Here is a 25,196-nt window from a genome sequence, read left to right on the forward strand (position 1 = left end):
ACTTGTGATTTTGGTGTGCCTGTGGGAAGAGGTGAGCTCATGGTCTTCATACTTTGCCATCGTGGCCATGCTCCCCAAGGGACACATCTTAATTTTAAACTAGTTTAAGTAGTACTATACAAAGTTAGGAGTTAAAACATTGTATTAGTAATATTGATAAATAACTCTGTTAACCCATAAATGTTATGCATATACTCTTTGCGTTGAGTAAAACTGAGCCTCATGGGTCACAGTCAATGACCATGCAGCCTAATGTTTCAAATCAATGGAGGCATCCATGATTAACAATAAAGCGTTGATCTTCATTACTTGGTATAATCTTGGTTCAGATCCAACGCTTTGGGGAGTGTATTTTTCCTCTTGAACTACATTAGCTACATCAGGAAATACATGCATGTTAGAATCTACTACTAGTTTCTCAATTTGCTTGCTTCTCTTGTTTGTTTGTTCTCTGCCTATGTCCAAGGTAGTTTTCAAAGACCTGGATGTTTTCTACCACCTGTAGTTACTTTTTCTACTTTGGGCATGCAGATTACTAAAGATTTCCCAGCAGAGTTGCTGTGAGGTTTGAGCTCTTCAGGAAATATAAGCTGATGTGACTTTCCCTTAAGCATTCCTCTCACATACACTGACTGCGCATTGACATCAATTACCTATAACTATAGACAGCAAGATCTAGGATGATCTGGTTCTGTCTTCCATCATATTTCAAGAGAAATCAAGTTTGGGCTCATTTAGTTTTAGGGCTTTTCCAACTTTAGTGATCAAAGTTCTCGGTGGTTTACCCTTCTTCTTTGTAATACTTAATTTGTCTTGGTCTTTCCATCATTTTTCCATGTCTAAGAGTTTCCCATCTAAAATCAGGAGTAAACTGAAGAAAGCTTATACCAGAATGCTGTTATTCTTTGCTTTCATCTAATTTATTTTGGTTGGGACCCTTTTTTCATACTTCTAGTGTTCTGATGTTCTTTGTTCACTAAAGAAAACAGGATAGTGGTGACGATATCTGTGTGCCAATGTCTGTCAAAGCCAGGGTTACTTTTCTTCTCATCTATTTTTATGCTGTTCTTAAAGTTTCCTCTGAACCACTTTTCTGTATTTGCCCATTTGAAACAATAAACTTTTCCTCCCCAATTAATGGGTAAATTCTGAAATTCTTGGATTCATTCTGAACTCTCTTTATCATCCCACACTTTAATTGTTAAGGAGTTGCCACCACCAACTTCCAGTAACGTTCAAAGTCAGCATGTGGGTTACCCATGCAAAATAACTCCTTCAGATGGAGACTGTGCTGCAGGGTTTTACTGTTGCTCAGGTCGCCAGTGAAATTTATCAAGTTAATTTTCTTTAGCCCTTCAGATCCTTCCAAATTTTCAATCTTTTCAGTGTTATTTAAAGCAAAATCAAAACATTTAAGTTTCTTGAGGTTGGTAACATTTTAAAATTTTTCTACTGGGATTATTTTAAAGGTAGAAAATTCTGGTACCATTTATCAATATGATCTCTTTCTGTTTATTGCTGATATAAGGAGAGTTCCTCCAGGGGAAAAATTACACAGTTACTGTGTTTGGCATTCTGTCTAATGAAGTATTCTGTTATCCCATCCATAGCACCTTTCTGGTTTTGGGGCCCAGGAAGCCTGCCTGGGATCCCAAGGACTGTCAGTAATAATTCAAACTTCAATCATTAATATATGAATGTTCTGTTTGTGCCACATGCTTGCCAGCACTTTGTATGTCAATATTTTTAAAAACTTTAGTCATTCTGGTGGCTGTGCCAGATGTGTCTGTCACTGTAATTTTAATTTACATTTCCTTTATGACTATTGATGTTGATCTTCTTTCCTATGTCTATTGGAAATCTGAATGTCTTCTTTTGTGAAGTGTTTGCTCAAGTCTCTTAGTCATTTTTCTATGTGTTTTTTATCTTTTTGTCTTACTGATTTATAGGGGTTCTTTACCAATTTGGGGTATGAGCCCATTGTCTATTATATGTGTGGTGAGTGATTTTTCCTACTCTGTTGATTTAAATATGTTATTGTGAAAATTTTCAAACATTTGATGGATAATTTGTGGGAAAAGTATAATGAATCTTTATCTATCATCATCCAGCTTCAAGAATTATTGCTCCATGGACAATCTAGTTTCACTTTTACCCTATCCATTTTTACCCACAATTGGATTATTTTAAAGTCAAGGTTCCAAGATATCATATCTCTTTTTATTTGTAAAAATGTCACCATGAACGTCTAAAGGATAAGAACAAATTTCCACAATGTAACTAAAATGTCCTTATTAGATATAATGTGTCTAGTGAATGACAGGTTTTCTTATATTTAATACAGCTTGATGTATCAATCTTTTCCTTTATAAACAGTGCTTTCATTGTCTTGTTAAATTCTTTCCATACTTTAAGATGTTAAAAAATTTGCTATACAATTGTCTAGAAATTTTATTATTTTTCCTTTAGTATTTGGATTTAAAATCAATCTGGACTTGATTTTTATGTGTGGTTGGGGTCAGGTTGTTTTCTTTTTTTAATATATAGGTATCTACACAACATCTTAATTGAGTTTTTTTTTTTGGTATGTTGCTCTGTGCTCTGTATTGCCACATTACTGTATATTAAATGCCTATGTATGTGTTAGTCTATTCACGAACTTTCTATTCTGTTCTATCGGTGTATTCATCTAACCTAGCAGCAATATCACACTCTTTTAATTATGACAGCTTTTAAATAATTCCTGCTAATTAGTACAACAGATACTCCAATGATGTTCTTCTTGAAAGATTTCTTGGCTATTCTTGGCCCTCTATACATTTCAGTGTATATTTTAGAATCAACTCAACTTTTACAAATGAAAAACTAAAGTGTTGGAAATTATCAGATTTGCATTACTCTATAAAACAATTTGGAAAGAAGTAAAATGTTTATAATACTCAATCTTCCAACCCATGGACATGGAGTATCTGTTAGCTATCTACTATCTATCTATCATCTTTCTATTCATCTATCTATCATATCTATATTCTTTATTCTCAATTACAGTTTTTATTTGCCTATCCAGAAGTCCTGTACTGTGTTTATTAGATTTATTCCTACTTATATGATATGTTTTGGTGTTTTTTTACAATGGTATTTTATATAATACTATTTTTATTTGTTGTTATTATATAGAAATTCTCTTGATTTTTTCACTGCTTTTGTATTCAGCTACCTTGTGTAACTACTTATAAATATATATATGCAAATTCTTTTGGATTTTCTACATATTCTACATGTTCAGTTACATAATCTGGGAATAACCTATTTTTTTCCTGATTATTCTATCTTACATTTCATTTTTCTGGACAAGGAATTATTAAAATGTAGGGTAATTTACCTTACTAGAAGCAGATATGAATAATTATGAGTTTCTTTTTTTACAAAAACACCTCAAACATCTAATCCAACTTGATATCAAAGAGAAGCATCTAAAAAACTTTTTTCTTTTACTTAATTTTAAAAAACTCATTTATATTATAGAATAGGTCCATTACCCTTTCCCCAATGATGTTCACTTAATATAGTGTTCTGTAATGAAGTACGAGGTATATACATTTTTATCTTCTCATTTTCCGACTTTCTCTCTTCTATCCAACTATCAACCATCCATTCTGTAAATAGTTGAATCAAAAATAATCACAGGACATGGTCAGGAAATATTCAGGGAATACTTTTTATATACTAAAAAGTATGCCTATTCCTAAAATGTTTAATACATATACACATGCATATATCTAAACTCATGAAATATTTATTTTGAAAAATCAATATGGTAGCTATCCTACTCTAATTTTAAAAATAAAATAAAACTGAATCTTAGAGAACTTAAGGAACATGTCCAAGGAAACTCATTAATAAGTAGTGTATTCCATAGAGAAAACATGATATAGCTAGTCCTCTAGTCTTTGTCAGTTTATATATTCATTGCTTGTTTGTTGTTGTTTTTAAAAAAGTAGAAAAAATTTATCCAGTATTTATTTTTCAAATTGTAGGAGAATATGGCTTTCCCCCAAGATATGAAGACTTAAAACCTACACTTTAAAAGTCTTTAAGAGTAATAATTTTTTTAGAAACACAAAAATTGTTAATTATGTCTACTTTTGAAGATAGAAACATTGACATAATGACCTATATATTCAAAAGGTCTTTTAAATCTATTTTTGTTAGGACTTTATAAATAATTTTACGGTGGTAAAGAGAACAACAATAAAAAAGGACAAATGATAAGAACTATTATCTTTTCAATAGATGATTTTCTTTAAAAATAAGATTTTAATTCATATAAAAAAATTTTATTTCAACATTTTACCTTAGCATCTCTCTTCCTGATTGTATCCCATACATTAGTATGGATATAAAACATTATAAATCCCCTATTATTTAGTTCAGCTTGGCTGAAATGCAGAACTTGAAGCCAGAGAGTACGTCATAATTAGAAAATTAATTAGGAAAATAGTGGCTATTATAACACACTATTACTTTGAGAAGACAAAGCATTCAACTAGTTATTATGTCTTAAAATATAGATAAGTTTAAGAAAAGCAACTAATAGGTAAGATACATTTTAAGTTAAATCTATACAAATTCAAAAGCTTCTCCATATAGAGTTTTTTCTCAGAATCTTTTTATAATGAAGATCAAAATATAATTCTGAAATACTTATAAATTTTTGCTTTAGTGGTTCCAAGATCATTGATGTATAAATGTGAGACTAAGAATAATTGTTAGAATAAATTATTTTAGAACATTATTTTTCATATTGAGTACATTTGTTCACATTTGAAAACAAAGGCACAGAAACCAGAGAGAAAATATCTTACCCTTCTTTTTTTAAAAAGCAGTTATAGAAAAAGTGACAGCTTTTACCTGTTGCATGATTTTGGTTTTTTATCCAAATGGCTAACCCACATGGATAAGGACTGATACATGTTCATTTCTTTTCTTTCAGGTGTATATAGCACAGTGCTATAAAGAGTATATTATAATGTTCCAAAATACATATCTTTAAATTATTACCTGAGGGAATATATAAAACCATCACTAAATATATTTAATGTAAAAAAATAAGCTCTATATTATTATGGCATTCTAACTGGAGCACTAGCCTGGGGAACTGAAGGTGCATATGTTTGGGATAACATAGACTCCTTAAAGTGACTTCTTCCTTATAAAGATTGTCTAAACCAAATTCCAGTAGGAATGCACTCTTCTCGTGTTTTTATAGCATACACGTTTGTTTGATTCAACAAATCCAAATCCTTTCCTGTGGTTGGTAAATCCACATTGCACAATAGGTTGTACTACTGAGAATAACATTCTGCAGATGACAGAACCTAAGATGAAGAAGCAGCATGACAGAGCTGATCTGGGTTTTGTTCACGAAGTGCTGTCCCAATAGTTTTTGTGACTTGAACAATCGATTTTTTTTTCTCTTTGTGCTTCAGAATTTTGTATCTAGAAACGAACCAATAATTTAAATCAAGAACTAGCAAGCTATGGCCCAGGGACCAAATCTGGCCCACAAACAAAGAATGTTTTTTACATTGTTAAATCGTTCATTTGAAATGGCTACACAAATACCTAAGTAATATTCTTAATCCTTTCTCTTGGCCCATAAAAATTAAAAGATTTACTATCTAGCCCTTTGAGAAATGTTTGCCAACAGTCTTCTAGATAGTTTCTAGAGTGTCTTCTTGATTGAGTCCTTGACTCAAAATAAAAATATATTTGATTCTTTATCAGCCAAAGTTAAGCCAAAAACCAATCTAAATGTATCAAATAAAAGCATGTTAATAGAAGGAAGAGAGGTTTACAAAAGTGTGAAAAGGCTTGGGTAAAGCCTCTGGTAGCATTTTGATGATCAGAAACCCAAAGTTAGTGGCTGAGTTGTACCCACCCAAAATCATAGGTTGAAGCTCTAACCTACAGTACCCAAGAATGTGTTTGTATTTGGAGAGAGGGCCAATAAAGAGGTGATTAAGTTAAAATTAGGCTGTTAGGGTGGACCCTAATATGACTTGGCTGGTGTCCTTATAATAAGAGAAAATCTAGACAAGCAGAGAGACCCACCAGGGATATGCATGCACAGAGGAAAAATCATGTGAGGACATGACAAGAAGGTGGCCATCTGCAAGCCAAGGGGAGAAGCCTCAATAGAAACCAACCTTGCCAACACGTTGATTTTGGACTTCTAGCCTCCAGAACTGTAAGAAAATAAATAAAGTCATTCTGCTTGTGGTACTTTATTATGGAAGCCCTAGCAAACTAATACAAGGAATTCAAGGAACTGCCACCAATGATCTCTGGTCCTATGGGACCAAATGGTGTGATTTTCAAGAGGACACTCAAATGCCTCCATCAAAACATATCAACCATCCCATGAAGTGCATAAATATGCATAATAACCATTTTTGCCTCTCTTCTACTTATCTCTTATTCTGTGAGTATCTCTCTTTAGTATAACCTAAATTTGAATCTGCTGGCTGCAGAGTCTGGGAAAAACAGTTTCTAAGTTTCAATCACTTGCGATTCTTATAAGTGCAGAAAAGTAAGTTCAACAAACACAAGCAAATTAATTGTTATGGAGGGTAAAATAAGCAGAGGTGTCCCTTCCTACAATCATCTGTACTGGTTCTTCTAACTGTGAGTAATTCTTCAACAAAATAAGAACCAAATTTTTAATCAAACATGATGTAACTGTCTCTTATACTTAGATGTGCTCACCTTCTCCTTCTCTTTATGCTAAAAGAAGCATAAAGTCTGATTAAGATAAAGATGACTATACTCATCTTTTTGATGCTAATTTTTTTTAATTCACTTACAATTCCCTTTGGATATACTGAAATTAAATACATGTCTTCAAATTCTGTTTTCAGTTAGAAAATGTTAGCCAGCAGACCAATGCTTCCTCATAGAGCAAGTAGAAAATTTATTTTTAAAAATACACAAGTTATCTACTTGAAGGTAGTGGAAAACTCTAGAGATAACTAAATGGCTTAAGACACTGGCATTGGGAGAAGCTCAGAACCTCAGAGTCTCAGACGGGTGAGCAGACTGCAACACCTTCTACCCTGAGGAAACTTGCTATTTTGGGGCTCAGATAAAATTCTGAGAATAGTTGCAAAACCTGAAGAAAACCCCACTAAAGGGAATGTATGAGGAGAGAAATTGGAGAAAATTTCAAGTCGAGTGGGAAAGCTATTGACAGCTCTCAAGCTAACCTATCGAATCCAGATCATCTGATAAGTGCACCCACATTGATTAATTTGGTCCAATCCAATGTGATGCCCCTTACTTCTTGATTTAAATCCTTAAAATCAATTCAATCAATTCCTAAAAATATTCCCCAAATTTCTGTTGAGACATAGATAGGTAGATAGATAGACTGATGATAGATTCTTTCAATTCTTCCAGTGTCCATGCTATATTCTCCTAATCCAGATTTTGTTCTCATCTGCATGGAGAATGCTGATTGCTGATGTCTGATTCTAGCTATGCATCTGGATTTGACTGTAGATCTTGTGAAGAACTGTATCCTTTTGAAGTGTTTCTGCCTCAGATTAAAACATTATAGTCTCTACAACCATACAGGCTCAAAGATATATGAAAGGGCTGCCCAGCTAGGAAGGGAGTCTTAAAGAATTTGTGGATTTATGATTTTTTGTTCCTCTTGATTCATTCAGATATTCCCATTACAATGTCCTGGATTCCACTCTTTCTTGTTGAATTTCTTAACTCATATATCATTCTTAATGAAGTTATGAATTTACATTCTGCTTTAATTTAAGCAAAGGAACTCTTTGTTTCAGGTAAAGATTACTGACACTTTTTCTATAAGATAAGAGGTTCTTTTAGAGTAGTTTTATAAGGTTGCTGGTTCTCTAATGGGGATGGAGCTAAGATTTTTAAGCTCTGAAATTATTTTATATCTGTAATATCTTTGGTGAAGTCAGAAGCAGCCATTTAGTCTACTATCATTTAGCCTTATTTCTAACCTAAAATTCCGCTGGATCAACACCTTGGTCGCCTAAACCTTGTCTTCAATAGACATGCCATTCTAAACAACCATATATTACGTTACTGTCTATCCACTGCATACCAGTGACCACTGGTATCACATGTTCCCACTGATTATAAAACTAATCTCAGATTTCCATTATTGAGAACCTATTTTCTGAAATCATTTCTAGTAGGAAGTATAATACTAGTCTTTGATCAGTCAGGAATACAGAAACAATTCTAGATATTACAGCAAGTACTTAAATAGAGTGAATTAGAGATTAAAAAAAAAAAAACCTTTGGAAAGTCTGATTGAGCAAAAGTTATGAAAGCTTTTACCAGAGTTTAAGAAATTAGGAAATGCAGGAAACACAGGATATTGCCTTTTAAAAATGTAATGTAATTACAATTTTTTGTAATTACTATTAATGTTTGAAATAAATTAAGAAAGAAAAAATTAACAATGGATAAAATAGGAAAAAATAGCTTTGTTTCAAAGTGAACTAGTGGTAATGCCTAAAATGCTTACCAAAATAATTATTCTAACAACCAACTAAAAATGAAAATCTTAAATATCACCATGTAGTTGTTAACAGAACATGTATCAGACACCAATAAAGGACATACGTTCCTTTAAAAAAGATACAATAATTTTAACTGTTTCTAGACAGTTGCATACATCAGGAAACAATGATACTTTCAAATCAGAGGTGTATGCTTTCTTGGCCATCACACATCCGCAAAGGTGCTTAGCTGACAATAATACTACTTGATTTAATTAAAATCCCATTTAAACCTTCATGTAGCTATCTGTGACATCAAATAAAAAGAATAAAAGAGCATGTGAAGTAAAGAATATATATATATATGTGTATTATATATATATATACCTTAAAATAATAATAAAAAGGAATGATAATGAGGAAGGATCATAATGATAAAGAGAAACACTTTATAATGATAAAATAATCAATTTGCAAAGAATATTTAGCAATTTTAAATGTGTATGCACCTAAAAACAAAGCTTCACGATATATGAAGCAAAAATGACAAAATTAAAAGGAGAAATAACATAACTACAGTTGGCAGTTTTAACAGGTTGGGTTCAGTGATTGATAGAATGAATAGCAAGTACAAATAACATCTGTAAGACTATACAATATTTGAAAAGCTCTAGCAACTAACTTGACTTAATTGATAGCTTTAAATGGCATAATAAATTACCTTTTCAAGTGCATATAGAACATTTAACAGAGTAGATCATATTGTGAGCCATAAAAATAGTTTCAAAAAATTCAAATGCTTGAAAGAACAAAGAATATTCTACAACTACAACCTTGATATCAAGACCCCTGAAAGAATACAAAAGAAACCCAAAGACCAATATTCTTCAAGAAATAGATACAAAATTCTGTTGTAAAATTAATCATCTGTTTCTAAAAATTAACACTTCATGACCAAGAAGGGGTGTATTCCTGATATGCAGAATTGACTTTAAATTCAAATATCAATCAATGTAGTTTACCATATCAAAAATATATAAAGGAGAAACAGTACATGATCTTCTTAACAGATGTAGAAAATATTTTTGACAAAATGATGACATTCTTAAGATGTTATTCTTCCTAAATTGATCTATCGACATAATGCAACCCATATTAATACTTCTGACATAATAAGACATATATATTGTCTCTGTTCCTGACAGTGCTCCTAAAACCCTTGTAATTTCATAAGTGATAGGGGTGCTAGGAGTATCTTTTGTTCTAACTTTGGCCTTTTGTCTGGATTCCTGAAATAAAGCTCCTAAAACCCTTATAATTTGCTGAGTGATGGGAGTGATGGGAATGTCTTGCACAGAGCTCCCAAACCCTTTGGAATTTCCTGGGTAACAGAAGCATCTTTTGTTTTAATAAAGCAACTCTGGGTGGGCTCTTGGGTAGAGGCTGGTCATGAGAAAGACCAAGCCATGATTAGAAGCTTGGAACTTTCAACTCCACCTCTTATCCTCTGGGAGGGTGAAAGGGGCTGGAGATAGAGTTAATAATCAATCATGCCTGTGTGATAAAGCCTCCCTTAAAATCCACAAATTACAAAGTTTGGAGAGTTTCTGGGTTGATGCTGGGAGAGTGGCACACCCCTAATGCACAGGGACCAAAGATTCTGTGCTTGAAATCCTTCCAGACTTTTCCCTGTGTACCTCTTCATTTGGCTGTTCATCGGTACCCCTCATTATCCTTTATAATAAAGTGGTAAACATAAGTGTTTCCCTGAATTCTGTGAGGCCTTATAGCAAATCATAGAAACTGAGGAGGGGCTTGTGGGAACCTCCAAGTTATAGTCCATTTACAACCCCAGGACTTACAACCAGCATCTGAAGTGGGGAGTAGTCTTGTAGGATTAAGCCTTTTACCTGTGGGATCTGTGGTCACTCCAGGTAGTTAGTATCATAACTGAATTGCAGGACACACAGTTGGTGTCCAGAGAGTTGGAGGATTGGTTGGTGTGGGAAAAATGCACAACCATTTGGTGTCAGAAGTATTGTGGGTAGAGTAAAAGAAATAGTGTTTTTCTCTTAATACTCCAGCATGCTTGTTTGTAGAAATTGGAAAACTGTTTCTCAAATATTACATATGGATGTGAAAAAACTCTGTAACCGTGGGGCAGGGATTATACAGGAAATCTCTGTACCTTGCTCTCAGTTTTGTTGTAAGCCTAAAACTGCTCCAAAAAACGTAAACTCTTAAAACAAAGAACTCTGTAATAGCTAAAAAATTTTGCAAAGAGAACAGAGATGAATAGGTTAAACTCCTGGATTTCAGGATTTTCTAGAAAGCTACACTAATAATGATAGTGGACAGAAATAGAAATAGTGCATAGAAATAGACATATAGGTCAATAGAACAGATTAAATTGTCCCGAAGTTAATCCACACAGGGAGTGGATTCCTCACAAAATTTCAAGGAATTCAATAGGGATAGAATGTTTTGTTTTTTTATTTGTTTGTTTGTAAACAAGAGGTGTTGTAAAAATAATAGTGAAGAAAATGTTGCTTGAGGTAAATGTATTGATTAATAGAAAATAATTCAGTGTCCAGAAAGAGTCTACACATAGATTGTCAATGAACAATGGTGCGAAGATAATTCAAACCAAAAATGATTTTACTTGCAACAAGGGTTCTGAAACAACATTTTTTAAAAATTCACTTTTATACTATATCGTACCCAGAAATGAACACAAAATGGGCCATGGCCCTAAAAGTAAAAAGTAAAGTGATATGATTTTTGCAATAAAATACAAGAGAAAAGCTTTATAACTTTGGGATAGCAAAGGATTGCTTAAAGAACATAAAACAACAAGCATAAAAATAATCAAAATAATAATGATTTGGACTACATTAAAATAAAACTCTGGTCTTTACAAGATGCAATGAATAATATGTGATTAATAAAATTAAAAAGCAAACCACAAAAATACATATGCATATATACATGATAGAAATATAACAAAGACTTATATCCGTAATATATAAGTAAAGCACTCTTAAAGCATAAGAAGAAGAAAAATGGTTACAGGATTTGAAAATATATGAATATCTAAGAGGTCATGAAAAGATGTTCAACATCATTAATCATCGGGAAATGTTGATTAAAACCCCAAAGAGAGGGCTTCCCTGGTGGCACAGTGGTTGAGAGTCTGCCTGCCGATGCAGGGGACACGGGTTCATGCCCCGGTCTGGGAGGATCCCACATGCCGCGGAGCGGCTGGGCCCGTGAGCCATGGCCGCTGAGCCTGCGCGTCTGGAGCCTGTGCTCCGCAACGGGAGAGGCCACAACAGTGAGAGGCCTGCGTACGGCAAAAAAAAAAAAAACAACCCAAGAGATAAGACTACTTACCTAAAAGGAAAGATAAAAATAAAAAAATTGTTAATATTAAATTTAGGCAAGAACATTGAGCAACTAGAAATTTTATTCGTTGCTGGTGGGCGTGTGAAACTGTACAATCATTTTGATTCAAAGTTTACCAGTTACCTTTAAGTTATATACTTTTCATGAGACCTAGAAATTTCACTCCTAGGTACATGACCAAGGTGTATATATATATATATATATATATATATATACACACATATATATATACACACACACACACATACATACATATATATATATATATATATGCAAAAGGACCTGTTCATGAATATTCACAGCAGATTTATTCTTAGTAGATCCAAATTGGAAATACTCAATTTTCTACCAAAAAGTAAATGGATAAACAAATCACTGTACATTCATATAATGGTATGCTACTCAGCAACAAAAAGGATAAAAACTACTAATACACAAAAGAATTTTATGAACAAAAAGTAAGACAGAAAATAATATATATTTGTTCTGTGCTGGTCTCAGCCTATCAATAACCAATGCTGTGGTTGGATCAGCTCTTGTGATTTTTATTGTGGTTGCAAGATGCCCTTCAGCAAAAACCATCAGGAAACTTTGAAAGAAATAGGGGTTTATTACTTACAAGACCTGGAAATTACACAGCACACCTGGAGCCACACAGCAAGTTCATGGGGAGAGAGAGAACCCATGGACCTAGAATTCTGCTTTTATTGGGGTTGAGGGTGGGGACCCACCCAGGGTTTTTCAGGTTCATTCTCTGTCAGGGAATTAAAAACCTAAGGGTGGGAATTTAAAGCGTGGGAAGAGAATAAAACAGGTTGCCCAAATGGCCTCTTATTGAAATCAACCAAGATTTCTAAAACAAAGAAGCCTCCGTGGGGGCAAGTGGCCTGTCTCTTTATCTAGTGGAGTGGCTGGCCCTGTGTTCATTTACCATAGCCATCTTTGAAGGAAATTCCTCTTTGTAATGTATTCCTCAGCAATTAAACCTGAAGTTATGCCCTTGTATTGCAAAAAATAACTGTCAGGGCTTTCACTATAATATTGTATGATTCTATTTATATAAAATTCAGTATAAGGCAAAACTAATCTATGTCAGAAGAAATCAGAATACTGGTTTTCTATGTGATAGGGATTAAGAGTGGTTTATACATAAAGGATTATTCTGAGATAATGGATATGTTCTATTTCAAGATTGGTGGGATGGTTGTATCTGGGAGTAATTATCAAAAACTTATCAAACAGATACGAAAAATGAATGGGTTCATTTTATGTAAATAATCTCTCAGTGAAGTTGACTTAAATAGCAAAGAATTAAATTTATATGTTATGGCATATTAGTTACAAGAACCATTATGGAGGATTATTGAATTCTGTGAACTGTAACAAAACTAAAAGCTCAATACAAGTATTAGCATGATGAGTATTTGGTCAATTAATTTCAAAATTGGTCATAATCTGGTGTCATTAAAAACAATGCATAACTGTTTTGAATACCTTGTTAGTTAAAATACATAGGATGATCAATAGCCAGTTTTTTTTCTTGTAGGGAAAGATCTTTCCAGTGCACGTTTCTAGTAGTGTGGTTCTGCTGACTCCAGTTTCACTTCATTTTCTTACATAACATAAATTGTTATGTATGAGAAGATTATTAATTTGAATTTTTTGAAGAGGTAGTAAGAATTTGAAGGCATTACAAACTGAGGACAGAATCCTTCCAGATTTTTACACTATTTCCCCTCAGTATTTTACACTTCCTTCAACCATATCTAATTTATACATTTTTCTTTAAAAAAATCTATTTACTTTCAAATTAGTTTTCATGGAAACTTCAGAAATTAAAACGCTTGACACATAATTCAACATTGTGAATAACGTTTTATTAATTATCTAATTATAACAAGTACAACAGACATTAAGTGGTTTAGAAATTCATGTCCTCTCTTTTGGAGGGAACAAAAGTACATAATGTACCTGAATCACAGTTTTCATATATTTTGGTCTCAAGATCCATTACAGTCTTAAAATCTATTGAGGATCCCAAAGAGCATTTTTTTAAATGTGGTTTTATCTACCAATACTATCTGTATTTGACATTACAACTGACTTTATTTATTTAAAATAAAAAACCTATTAACAGTTGACATAAATAACATAATTATGAAAGATAGTTGTATTTTTCAAAACAAAAATAACTAGTGAGAAGAGAAACATTCTTTTATTTCTCTTTCTTTTTTTGCAAATCTCAAGTCTTGAAGGACTTGTTTAATAGAAGACAGCTGGATGTTCAATCTGCTGTGATATGCTACTTAGGTTGAGGTATGTTTAAAAAAAAAAAACAGCCACACATACAGATATATATTTAGAAATGGAAGTAGTACTTGTAAAGTCTGTTAATATTATTTTGGATATCATTGTTCATGTTATGAGAAAAAACACCAAGGGATAGTTTCTTAAAGGTTAGTTTTAATGTAGAATCTGAGTCCTTATCAATGAACTTTTCTTGCTGTATTACATTAAAATCCATTGAATAGATCTTTTACTCCTGCAAGGATCTGTACCAACATGAATTTTTCAATTAGAAAATATTGGTTTGCTGAGTTACATACAACTTCCAAATGTTGATTCAATTCATTGTATCAAAAATTGCCATTGTTTAAAATCCCACAGATATTATCAGATACACCTTTAAGTACTGAGAAGCTGTCAATCTCATATGGCAGATATAGGTCTTCCAAAATTCTAATTCTCACTTGAAATATCAAATTGTATCTTTGGTTTAAAAAGTCTACTGTTTTCCTTATGGGAATAGGCTGACTTTTTGTTCCTTTTTGGAGAAAAGTCCACAAATACTTATCAATATGCATAGTTCCCCTCTCAGACGCTTTTTCAGGTAAAAACGGTGTTGTGTGAAAAAAGCAGCTAACTCAGCATGACTCAAATGACTGTACAAGCGTTTTTCCTATAGACAACCATCTACTACGGTTTTCAACAAAGTGCTCCTCATTTTGTAACACAAAATACTAAATAAAATAGAATAAAAAATAAAATGTACTAAAGTGTTGAGATTTCATAAAGTTAATATTATTCACTTTCATTAAGGACATTCTTGTGTATTACTGGCATAGCATTCTGTTAGTGTGTGGGGACAGAGAACACAGTGATTACTCAGCAGTCTGGTGTGGCTGCCGTGCTTCTTTCTATGGCATTGTTTGACCACTTTTGCTTTTGTAACATCAGGATAAATGTCAACACAGTGAAAAAAGGCCACTAATATCTTAGTGTTATTATGAAAATAACTATAATGTTTATGTTTATAAGCTCGTTATCTCTTACTGATCAACATTGATGACAGTAAAATATCCAGAGACCTTAGTTCAAACAAAGAAGTAACTGTACTTAATTGAAGGAGGTCATTGTTAATCCTAGTCAATAAAATGGCTAATAGATAAATCTCTTTATAAAGATATCAGTCTTTAAAATGACACCTTCTCCTGAATATCTGTAAAGACAAAAGACAAAAACTTAAAAAAAAAATTTCATTTTTTACTTTAAAACTGAAAGTAACCAATTCTGTCACTCGAAGTTTCTTTAATGCAGTTTCCTCCAATACAATGCATTACTTCATTAATCTCATTGTTCGGTATTCTAAACCAAAATTCTATTATTATATTTGTTTGTTTGTACTGGTGCCTGCTCTAGGTAGAAAATTAGTTTTTGAACAAATTCAATATATATAGAAACAAATTAAATGTCCTGAATTTCCATTATGTTATTCGAGCAGAATTTTATTTTTTTGCAGGTGAACTTTGCAAGTGTCAATGTCTTGAACTTCTGGGGCTGAATCACAGCCTCTTCATCCGCAAAGTGAGAGTTTATAGAGATGTAAGTACTTAGTTGGTTAGAATTTTGGCCTTTTGTTCTGTCCTGTGCTATATTCTGAGATATAAATATAGGATGGGAAAATAAAAGTTTGGTTCTAAAGAGAAGAATCTTTGCATTATGCTCATGATACCTAAGCTACTGCCCCGCAGACATCAGTCAAATGGGCTGATACAGCATCCTGTGCAAAAAATAGCCAACCTGTTCATTGGAAATTCTCACTTCATAATTGCAATGCAGTGACTGTAACAGCCCTCATACTTTATATGTAGATCAACCTTTGATGTAAGTGTAATCAGAACCCAAGCATTCATGTGAACTTGAAGTTGGTCTAAAATTCAAAATTCCCCCACAACTTTAGTGACAATACATCATTCTTTAATGTATCTTCCATTGTATAAACAACTGTAAATGACTTAAAGGTACTTTCTGTTGATAGTCTTGGTTATCTTGCACGGCCATTTCCAGCATCCTTCAACTCCCATTTAGGTTTACCCTTTCTTCTCATTGCTTTTTATCTAAGAGTCAGGGTTTTGGGTTTTGGTTTCTTTGTTTGTTTGTTTTGAAAGGAACTCTCCCTCATTTTTCTCTATATATCTCTCAATATGAACATTACAAATTTCTCCTTCACTGAAGCATTGAAAACCACACCCTGAAGGCAGCTGGGATAAAGTCTTCAGATCTCACCATGGACTCAATCTATAATTAGGACCTATAAAGTGAGAGAGGCCAAGTGACAAACTGGCAGCCACCAATTACACCAGAGAAGTGGCAATTGGCTTGATCATTCACTGTGTGCTTTGCTAATGTGCAATAACCTTTGCAGATACATTAACCAGCCCCAAAGTAAAATGTTACAATTGACAGAAGCTTGACTGCTGTCGATTTCAGTGCTTTTCATCTGCAATAACATCCTTATCAAAATTCAGTGGCAATTCTTAGCATTTTACTAGGAAACTAAACTGAAGACCATGTGAGTTGTTTCAATAAATTGGAAATTGTAACAGTGCATCAATTTTCTTCCATTTTTCTTGGATCTATACTGCTTTGCTATTTTGAAGTTAAAATCCTTTGTTCCTTTAACAATTGTTTCCTTCACTTATTCATTACTTCAAAAATGTCTCAGACACTAAAACCTATGGAATCTAGTAAGACGAGGCACATGCCTTCAAAGAGTTTTAAGCTAATTGGATAATCAGTAGATAGTGTAAGTGCTATATGAAAATAGCACCTGCAATTGCGCCAAATAGCATCTTTTGGATGACTTTTGACAGATGTGACCCTTGTAACATCATATCTATAAATTTACCTAATTAGCTTGTGTGGGATGAAAAAAAGAAACAATTTAAAAGCATCATTGTCAATATATTCACAATACTGGATTTAGCACCCCGAAAGTGCCCTGTTTTTAAAAACCTGTAATAAGTCACTTTTAATGTCACTCAATCCTCCTAGCCCTGCCCGAAAAAATACAGGGAACAAATTATTGAACAACCTCCCTGACAGTTCCATAGATTTCTGACAAATGGATGCTTCGGAGTCCCCATTGTTTACCATCTCCACATACAGAACTCAGTTAATGAAATGGCTAATTAGATTTCTGTAATCCTATAGTCATTGTGTGTGAGGTGACATTTTGTCGGCATTTCTCTTGTGGCTCCTTCAATGTGATATGGAACATTTTCCCTTAGCCAACTTGGATTTTGTTTTTTTGGAAACGCAGTTCCCTCTGTTGGTGTAATGAAATCATTGCCCTCCCAAATACAGCTCCGCCACTCAGCATTTAAATAGAAAAGAATAGAAAAATGATCATCTCATTAGTCAAACAGGCCATGTTCAAAATCCACTTCCAAAATCTAATATTAGAATTGGATTGAATTCAGAGTGGAGGAAGGACTTAGGTATTATTACATACTGTAGTACATATTCATTGACCAGCAGAATGTGGAAGATGAAGTCCTAAATTCTTATTCTTATAATCCATAAGTGAATTCTTCAAAAAAGCAGCGGCAAGGGGACTATTTTAGACAGTTTTTTTAGACTCTAACACCCATATTATAGCCAAGAAGTGAAAGATCAGGACCAAAGAGACAATCCAAGTACCAAATAAAAGTTATTTAAAATACTGGGGTGATAAGTAGTACTACCATTTAGAATTTAATAATTATTAAGTATGAAAAATCATAGAGATTTTATGTGTTAGAATTTTAATTAATATAAGTTTATTTTCTAGAAGTTCTACTAACTTTTACTTTGAGCTACATTTCTATCAGGGTGGCAGAAATTTCGTATTAATCATGTTGAGAGTCCACACTTTTCTAGGAGATTGTGTCAAAGTTTATAGTTTTTAACTTGATTTGGGGATGAATGTTGGGTATAATTCTCAAAGCCAGCAATCCACTCAAGCTTCCACTGAGATATCTTCAATCTATTCAGACTTCAGGTCTAAGCCCAACACAAATTACACTTGAAATATTCCTTCAGGTCCAAGAATGCCACCTGCTACTTCTGTACTGTTCAGATGCATGGAAGCCATCTACTCACCTTCAGACCAAGCATAGGAAATATCTTTGATTCTAAGAAACTATACCTACCTCGATACAAGATGGAGTGCGTACATAACTTCCGTTCCTGTCACCATAGCCATTTTGTTCATAAGCCCATTGAGCAATGACAGCGGTAGCTGAGGAAAGACTGGTAGCTACAGAACAGGTCATCCTATCCACTTGATTATTAAAATACTCCTCTGCTGAGGCCATCCTTTCGTGAGTTCCGACATAGGACATAAATATCTTCAAGTCTTTTGCCCATTCAGAGGGGTCTACTCACATATCTCTTCCCCAAATTTCTACTATCACCAGTTTTCCAATCATGTTCCCTTTAAGTCCCTGACCTTCAGCTAAAACACTGGCTATAGCCCATGAATCAGTGTATAATTCCATGTCTGACCATTTCTCCTTCTAAGTGAACAACCACTGTGTTCCTTAAGTTCTATCCACTGTGAGAATTTCCCTTTATCACTATACTTCAGGGTTGTCCCAGAGAGGGACTTACAGTCTGCAGCTATCTACTTTGGAGTGGTGCCTGAATATTCTGCAGAACCAGCTATAAACTAGGCCCTCTCTTCCTCTACCAAGTGATTGTAGGGAATTTCCCACAAGACCAGCAGTGCAGGCTGAGGGAACTAGAGAGAGATAGCAATGTAGCAGGAGTGGGGACCATGGGCATTTTGACCACTTCTTATGTAAATAACGTGTGCCTTCAGGTCCTCTCAGGCCATTCATTATGAAGGCCAAGAAGTCCCATGATGTGCTGTCTAGAAGCTGGAGAACCAGTGGAAAGACAGAGGCATAATTCATTCTGAGTCCAAAGGCCTGAAGACCAGGGGAGCTCAACAGTGTAAATCCAGGTCCAAGGTGAAGGCCTAAGAACCAGGAGTGCTGATGTCCTAGACAAGAGAAGATGGACACCCCAGTACACACAGAAAGCAAATATATTCTTCCTCCACTTTTCTATTCTGTTCAGTCTACCAATTCACATGTTAATCTCTTCCAGAAACATCTTCACAGACATACCCAGAAATAATGTTTTACCAGCTATCTGGGCATCGCTGATCACAACACAAAAAAATATATATTTCAAAATCCAGGCAGTTCTCATCATCTGCATTGGGTAGTCCAAGACACTCCACATTGCCTAGAATGCATCCTACTTCAAGTTCATTATTTGCCCAGGAATGTTTTATGTGGTCTTTTTCAACATTATTGAATTTTTAATTTTATCCACCTGTTTTAAGACTTTAAAAGAATTGTATTTGGGGAAAAAAATCTAGTGTACATTTAATTAAGTGGATTCTCAGAAAAATATTTAGACATTACTGTTCCTTATATGGCCACTGACATAAGTATATTCTTGATAAGATGACTTAGAAAATTGTAGAACAAAGCAATGAAGAAAATAATCCATGTAAGGGGCTTAGTAAAAGGTCAAAAACAAAGTAATCACCCCTCCAAATTATTATTATTATTACTGTTTTATTATCACTACTTTCTTTAATAAGAAACATTTTAATGAAGAAGACTACTAAACATTTTGACAGAGAAAACTCATTGAGAATTTTCCCCTTTACATTAACAAGGGGGAAGTAAGAAAGGAAAGGATTCTTTTTTAAATGAATGTTTATTTATTTTAAGTGGGCCATAAATATTGCTTTAAATTCCAAATGGAATTTTCAATATTGGCAATGAAGGAAAAGTATCCTTTTACTTCCGGGGGAATAAATATAACATGGGAGATACTTGAGAAAATCGCCTCAAAATTCTAGTACACAATTTTACAAAAAGTTTTCAAACTACAATCACACTTAAGGAAAATAAAATTTGAAGAAAGTAAAGGACTCAAATTAAGAGTCATTAATATTCAAGTTGAGAAGTCAACAATCACTTTTATTTTGATGTATTTAGTCCTTGGTTCATTTGTAATATTTCTGAATATGCTGAAATGGACCTGTGAGTAGCACAGAAGAGAAGCTAATTTAGTATCTGTTGAAGGGAGAAAAATTTTTTAAATGCCCTATTAAGTGATTATTAAATGTTTTAATTTCCCTGAATCATAATAGCCTCCAATTCACATACAAAAATGTGAATAATAAAGCCATCTTACCATTTGACATTCTTTCTAAGCCATTAACATCATTTTTTTCCTGTTCAGATTACTCCCATAACATTGGGGAAAACACTATTTGCAAATAAATAGTATGTCCTTTAAATATCTACTGCTGTGCAGTTTAGGATAAGGAAATAAAGAATTTATCTCAAAAAATATTAATGGGTCTCTACTAGATCTTATTTCAGATAAATTCCCATTACTTGCAAAGAGTTTCTGATTTCTCTTAGGATAGTTTTAAAAAACATGATTATCTTTTTTCTTAGTGACAGAGTCATCTGTCAAGCAGCATCTCCAGCAATGGCATGTACACTGAATACCTTAAAAATAGATCAGAAGTAAAAGCACATGCAATGTAATGCCTTTTTGCAAATTGGGTTCCTTTTAACTAACTTATCTTCCTACCTTGATGCTGTGGCTTTTAAAGAGCTTTATAAAAGCAAATAAGTGGTTTTATATTTTTTGAGATTTCTTAAGAGCATTTGCATCTTCTTTATTTGGGCTCTTGCATAAGAATGGAGTTGGGAAAACGTGCTAATGTGCAAGTAAGTCAAGTTATCCACACAATTTTTGCACTAAATAGAAAGTAATTTCAGGTGTGGCCACTTTTATGATTTAAATACTCACGATGTGCATTAAAATCCATAACCTTCTTTTGGATTGATCCAGACACAGATAAAATTTTAAAATAAGAGAGCATAAAAGAAAGAAGAAGTGAACAACTGAACTTCATATTAAATAATGTTGAATTCATCTTAGTCATCCTTTTTTGAGTACTCTCTCCAAACTCTGTTGTGTAACTTACATTTGGTTTAATGGAATAAGCAGAAACTATGAAGCAACACAGAGCTGAATTGAACAGAACTTAGCCAGACACTGGGCAAAATAATTATCCTTTAAAAACCTAAGTTTTGTGATCTACAAAATAAGTGTAATAATGGCTGTCTTATATATTCACTATTTGTATTGCATGAGATAATCATAAAATTACTGGAAAAAGATTAATGTAACAAGATTAAAAGCCAGAAATCAATCCACATAATATAGTCAACTGATCTTTTCATAAGGATATGAAAAGATACTCCATGTCATATGTCATTAAGGAATTGAAAATTAAAACAACAATGTGATACCACTACCCACCTAGTAAAATGCTTTACATTCAACGGGGTGCTGATGTGGAGCAACAGGAACTCTCACTCATTGCTGGTTGTAATACAAAATAGTACAGCTATTTTGGAAGACAGTTTGACAGTTTCCTAAAAAACTAAACATTTTCTTACCAAAAGATACAGCAATCATACTCCTTGGTATTTACCCAATGAGCTGAAAACATGTCCACAAAAAAAACCTGCACATGATTATTTATGATACCTTTATCCATAATTGCCAAAGCTCAGAATCCACAAAGATATTCTTCAGTAGGTAAATGGATAAATAAACAGTAGTACATCCAGACAGTGAAATATTATTATTCATGGAAAAAAGCAATGAGCTGTCAAGCCATAAAAAGACATGAGGAACCTTTAATGCACATCACTAAGTGAGAGAAGCCAATCTGAAGAAAACTCTATACTGAATGCTTCCAACTATGTGATATTCTAGAAAAGGCAAAACTATGGAGACAGCAAAAGATCAGTGGTTGCCAAGGTTTAAGGGCGAGGGAGGGAGGAACAGAGGATTTTTAGGGCAGTGAAACTATTCTGTAGGACATTATAATGGCAGAACATTTGTCAAAACTCGTAGAATTACACCAAAGGTGAACGTTAATGTAAGCTATGGACGTTGAGTGATGATGATGAGTCAATGGAGGTTCATTGATTGCGATGCATGTGGCACTCTGGTGCAGGAGGTTGACAGTGGAGGAGGCTGTGTGGAGGGGGCAGGTGATAATGGAAACTGCCTGGACTTTCCACTCAACTTTACTCTGAACCTAAAACTGCTCAAAAAATAAAGTCTGTTTATAAAGAATAGTTCTCTAAATCGGTAGTTATAACTAACTTCTTAAGATAAGAATATTAAACTATCAGAAAAAATTTATTTTTTTTTCATTTGCTATATTAGAAGGTATAATTTGGCCCACTTATTGGTAGGAAGAAAAGGATTTTAGTCTTCTGTGAAAAAGACCACAGACCTAAATCTTCTTTCTGAGTTTAGAAAGGCTTTGCAATCTCTAACTTGAAAACGGGGTTCTGAATTTTCTATTGATTATTATTTGTATGCCGGTTTTAATGGGCAATTGGCCTTTTGTTGATACAGCTTGAAGTGTTACTCTGACAAAAAATTGTAAAGAGTTCAATAAATCTTAAGAAGCCAAGAGAGGACAGGGAAAAAGGTAGTAGAGGGAAATAAAAGCTATGATTTCTGAGGAAGAAGGTTGCCCAAGCAAAAGATCTTTGCCTAAGTGGGGCTGAGCAGGAATGGTAAAAACATCCGCATGCACAGCAATGTTTAAAAATCCAAAGAGGTAGTAAAATCAAAGGCCTCACTTGCCAAGTGTCCAAGATGTAAACCAAGGGAATCCTATTGTACCCAGAGTTCTCACTCAATTATCAGTCTCCCTAGGAGTGGGACTTATGTCACAAAGCCTTACTTTGCAGCTATCTGCCAATGCCCAAGAGAGTATGTCCATTAGTATCTTCCTGGCAAGTGTAAGTTCAAGGACATCCATCAATAATAAGTGACAAGGCCCATACCTGTTGGTGGGCGTTTACCTGAGGATGTTAGAACACTTCATACTATGAGTATAAATACAGATACCAGGCAAAGAAGGAGCACGGGACATAAATGAAGTTCATATAACATAACCAACTTTGTATAGGGCAGAAACTAACTCTAAAAACTGGTACTGTAAACAAGGGCAAGAAAATGTGCTCTTTAGAAAAGGAGCACTGCACTTGGATTGGAATTTCAGCTCCAAGACTTATTAATTGATGTCTCCATCCATACATTCATTCATTCATTCAAAAAAGTATGTTCAATTTTCCAGACACTGGATTATATGACTTGAAGCTAACATTAGCCATTTTTCTAATCCTCATTTTTCATCATTTATAAGAAGGTGTTAATAATAATTGCCTGCCTAAATCAGTACAGTGATTTTTTTAATTGAGTGATATAATATGTTGTCAATACTTGAAGACTATACACTATGAATATAATGGTTATTGTTGGATAATAATAGTCATGTATTCATCAATTTCGATACAAACACAATTCACATTTAATCTTTATTTTTCCTAACTTGTGTTATTGATATACAAGTCACATTTTTCCCTAGTCTTGGAAGCTCACACTTTTTTCTACGATTACCTGGAATTGAAAGAATCTTACTACATTTGATACTCAAAGTTCAGCAAAGGTTCTTTTAATTTTTTGTGAGAGTGAGGTAGGGTCAGGTGTTTATTTGTATTCAAGAGCACCAAATTCCATATGACAAATGACACAGTTGGAAACTGAAGTCCTAATTCTAGGCTACTGGGAAACACAAAAGAAGTGAAATTAAGGATTAAGGGCTGCCTGCTACTAAGCTGCAGAACACTCCTTGTTCTAGAGATGAAATGATTTAATTCAATTCCACTGCAGAATGATGTGAAAATAAAACTGATGGGAGAGCAAATGGAAACAGCTGTGTTTTACTGCAACACAGGCAGTCTGCACATTTTGCTGCTTATTTATAATGAAAACAGAAATTGTAAGTGACAGGCTGGGGATAGTTCATAAAGCAAACATTTTGAAGCCTTGGATGTACTATTGCTTTATGAAAGGCAAGCAGCTTTTTAACTTTTTTTAAAAATTATGCATGGTCACTGAATTCTCTTAAAATGATGGAAAACCTTTCATATCGAAAGGAAAATGCTTGGGATTAGAGTAAAACAAAGTTTCATAGAGCCCAAAATGCCCTAAATTCTGAGCTAGAATAATTTATTGATCAGAATTTACCTGGTTTAGAGACCTTGGGCTCTAGACCCTTGGAGTGTAGGGTCTCTTCTGCCCACGTGATGAGAAGTTCAAAATTAGGCAGAACAATGCTGATGCCGTGGTTCAATGATCTGGATAGTGATCTAGGAGGGAATTTGGCTCAGAAGTTGGTCAACTACAACCTTGCACTATGATTGCCAACCATTTTCTCTAATGGTCAGGCTTGCAGCTGAGTCTGGATGCATTCTTACATACTTTTATTATTCTGCAAGATTTGTTTTCCAAAGGCCTATTTATTCCCTCCTGCTTTGTCAAGACAGGTAGGAGGCTCTTCAGAAGCCACCCCTCCCTGCCCTGCCACACACACTAGATCTAAGTGATGTCTACTTGGTGATAAAAAATGACTACATTCAGAAGATTTTAATAACAATCTTAAAATCTTAACAATAATAATAATAATGTGAGATATTATAATCCAACTTGGATTTTTAAATGCCATCTCCTTCAGAGCAAAGTGGAGGATGGCTTAGAAAAGGCGTAGTATTTGAAGGTTGGAATATTTGTTAGGCAATTATTCACAATGAATCTTTTTTGAAGATTAATTGTTCTAGAAAGAAAGCATTTAAAACAAGTGGTATATAAAACTTTCATTTTTATGTCATTTTTAACATAGTCCATGTTATTAGGAATATCATTCTCTAAGAGTAGTTACTGAAAAGGGAAAATTTTTTAATTCTAGTTTTCAACCCACTGTGTCTAATGCCTTCTGTAAACTCAAAA

The 25,196-nt window shown here is 33.8% G+C and overlaps 1 pseudogene; it reads right to left on the reverse strand.

The window, feature by feature from the left end:
- Window positions 1-249: 249 nt before the first annotated feature.
- On the reverse strand, window positions 250-18,589 carry LOC132526467 (dynein axonemal assembly factor 11-like; annotated as a pseudogene).
- Window positions 18,590-25,196: the final 6,607 nt, after the last annotated feature.

The sequence above is a fragment of the Lagenorhynchus albirostris genome, chromosome 9 (assembly GCF_949774975.1).
Source record: "Lagenorhynchus albirostris chromosome 9, mLagAlb1.1, whole genome shotgun sequence".
NCBI lineage: Eukaryota > Metazoa > Chordata > Mammalia > Artiodactyla > Delphinidae > Lagenorhynchus > Lagenorhynchus albirostris.